Source organism: Penaeus japonicus, unplaced genomic scaffold (genome assembly GCF_977035675.1).
Source record: "Penaeus japonicus unplaced genomic scaffold, GWHDUDI00000001_assembly GWHDUDI00000002, whole genome shotgun sequence".
Taxonomy (NCBI): Eukaryota; Metazoa; Arthropoda; class Malacostraca; order Decapoda; family Penaeidae; genus Penaeus; species Penaeus japonicus.
In genome coordinates this window covers 39526940-39530606 of record NW_028234404.1, presented here as the reverse complement: position 1 = coordinate 39530606, position 3667 = coordinate 39526940, and positions in this window count along the sequence as shown.

Below are 3667 nucleotides of genomic sequence, written 5' to 3'. Positions count from 1 at the left end.
ATGCTAATAATAAATTCGGTTTCATGATGAATATATAGAAAAATATATATTTTCATGACTCTCACTGTGATATTGACTTCATTAAAAGCATCATTAATAGTAATCACGTGCATTTTGTAATTTCAAAAAGGTAATCAGGTTAAGCATCATTATCATCATGGATATTAGTATAATTCTTATCAACATTTGATATCTTAATGTGATTCCAATCGTGTTATTGTCGTTGTTAACTTGTCAACTTTATGGGTATAATATAGATGATGATGATAATGATAATGATAATCATATCAGCAACGGTGATTGTAATAAGAATGATGAGAATAATAATAATAATAACACTGATAATCGCTGTAACAACAACAACACCAACAACAAAACTAAAAATAATAATGCTCATGGCAACAACAACAACAAAAACTAAAGGATAACGACATTCCGCCATCAATCACCCCGCTCCTTCCTTATCCTCCATCGCCATCGACCATCCCTGGGGTCCTAAAGCAACGCCGGGCTAAAGGTCAGAGGTCAAAGGTCAAAGGAGCGAGCGCCTATCCTGAAGGAGGCTTCGGGCGTCCTTGGGGGTTCCTTCGTCCCGGATGTTCCTCTTGCGTAACACCTCTTTACCCTGGGTACAGTTCGAACGGGTTTTCGTGCTATTATTATCGTCTTTGGTTGTTCTCTTCTCTCTCTCTCTCTCTCTCTCTCTCTCTCTCTCTCTCTCTCTCTCTCTCTCTCTCTCTCTTTCTTTCTCTCTCTCTCTCATTCTCTCTCTCTTTCTTTCTCTCTCTCTCTCTCTCATTCTCTCTCTCTTTCTTTCTCTCTCTCTCTATCTCTCTCTGTCTCTCTCTCTCTCTCTCATTCTCTCTCTCTTTCTTTCTCTCTCTCTCTCTCTCTCTCTCTCTCTCTCTCTCTCTCTCTCTCTCTCTCTTTTCTTTCTTGTTTTTCTTCTTCTTTCAGTATGTTTGTCTCCATATATGCTTGTCTACGTCTTTATCTCTCCTTCTACCTCAATCTTCAATAATATATCAACAATACTAATGATTATAATGATAGTGATAATGAAAATATTGTTAATGATAATGATAATAATTAACATAATAATATTGATACTAACAAAAGTAGTAATAACAATAATAATGGTAATCATGATAATAATAATGATAATAATAATAATAACAATAACAATGATATTCATGATGATGATAATAATAATGATAATGACACAAATAATAGTAATATTAACACCAAAAATAATAACAACACTACTGCTAATAGTACCACTACCACTAAATAATAATAAAATAGCAATGATAATTATAACGATAATGATAATAGTAATAATGATATTGACAATGATAATAACAATCACTTCAGTGATAACAATGATAATGATAACAATATCATCAACAACAGCCATCTCCATCTTCATTATCCTTATCAACACCATCCTCCTCCTCCTCACTATCATCACTAATCACCATAATCTTCACCATCTTCACCCCATCCCCACCCCTCCCCCCACCCCCCACCCCCTTGTTGTAGGCGATTCCTCCTTCACCTTTGACCAACGCTGTGTCATTGTAATAATAATCAAATCAATTGCAAAACCCATGGATGACCTTGCCCGCGGTCTTCCCTCGCCCTCTGGCATGACAAGAAAAGAAAAAGAAAAGGTAAAGGAGAAGAATTTATAAGAAAACGGGGGGAGTTTAGATAGGGTGGAATGATGATTAGGTGGTCTGGTTTTAGACTTGGGGAATGGCGGCTGGTGTGTGTGTGTGTGTATGTGTATATATGTATCTATCTATCTATCTATCTATATATCTATTTATCTATGTATATATATATATATATATATATATATATATATATATATATATATATATATCTATATGTGTATGTATATATATATATATATATATATATATATATATATATATATATATATATATATATATAGATATATATATGTATTGTATGGCGAAAATCCCACTATACACAAAATAGATTTATTGTCTCATTTTCAATAAATCTGTTTTGTGTATAATGGGATTATCTGCCATTTCATCAACACGGAAGAGTGTTTTGCAAGTCATATATATATATATATATATATATATATATATATATATATATATATATATATATATATATATATATATATATATACATACACAAGATACCTCGTAAAGATCATATCTTCAAATCCAATCACAATTATAGTCTTCTTGCCAGCACCTCTATCTGAATGAAGGGCTTCAACCTCAAACATCGCCACTAACATGATAAGCGCTAACAACCCCAAATTACAGAAGATTTAGACTTGTGCAAGATGTCATTCCCAAAACCAGACTTCCGGATTCAAGCCAAGCAATCTGTGCATGCTCATTGCATTGCATAGTTTAGCGTCTTTTCCTACCATACGGCGCGTCAGTCAGAGGTGCTTCCTGTCCTTAGTTCTTTATAATTAAGATCAAACATTTTCGTTGCATTTGGGTATTGTTAAGTTCTGAGTCAGTATCTCTATAAGGTTCGTTTTTTTATTTTTGTTTCGTTTTTCAGGTCTTTGGTTCTTACCCTTTCAGCGGACCTTTGTTATAATTCTTTAAAATCCGTGATGCTGATAACGAATATCATAACTTTATCATCATAAACAAATGCCAGTTAAGAAAAAGATTAAAAAAGGATGACCTTGGAAATAAGACACGAACCATTACCAGGATGATGGTCATAAAGTAACGCTAAGGATAATGGTAATTATAAGAAATAGTTATGGTAACAAAAGGAACAACAACAACTAATAATGACAATAGCAATGATGGTAAGAAAAAAACAACATAATAATGATAATGACAATAAACATGATATTCAAGTTGTTGTTTTGTTCTTGTTGATAAAAAAATGATAAGAAGATAATAATAACAATAACGATCATAACAATAACAACAATAGCTATAATAATGATAATGCTATAAACACCAATATTGAGGATAAAAACAGCAACGTTGATGATGATAACAGAAACAATAGAAAAAACAAACAAACAATGGTAATGTCACACACGGAATCCGCAAGAGCAACACAAGCATTAGCCTGACGCAAGCGGTGTCGCAAGCGGCAGAAACATAGGACGCAGAAAGTGGGTATTAATTCCCAGGAAAATATGAACGGGTATTACAATGGAATAAGCCATGCATTCTAATCATGCATACGCCAGCGGGCCACGAGCGAGACATATGTTTTGGTGAGACAATGCATATTATTCCCTCCTTCAGCTTTGTGATCGTAGCAGCGTGAAAGTCTGTACTCGTGTATAGTTCTTGTTCATTGGGATATGTACACTCACGCACGCACACGCACACACAAAAGCACACACACACACACACACACAAAAAAAAAAAAAAAAAAAAAAAAAAAAAGCGCACACACATACACACACACAAAAGCACACACACGTACATACACACACACACACACACACACAAGTACACACACACACACACACCTACACACCTACACACACAATGCAATTGCATGTGCGTGTGTGTTCGTGCTGCGTCCCTATGCACACCTATACACCCGAAACTACACAGACAAAAACAGTCCCCCATTCACCCTGTGTCGACAACTCGCGGCCTCCTGACCCTCCATGACCTCTCGTGACCCC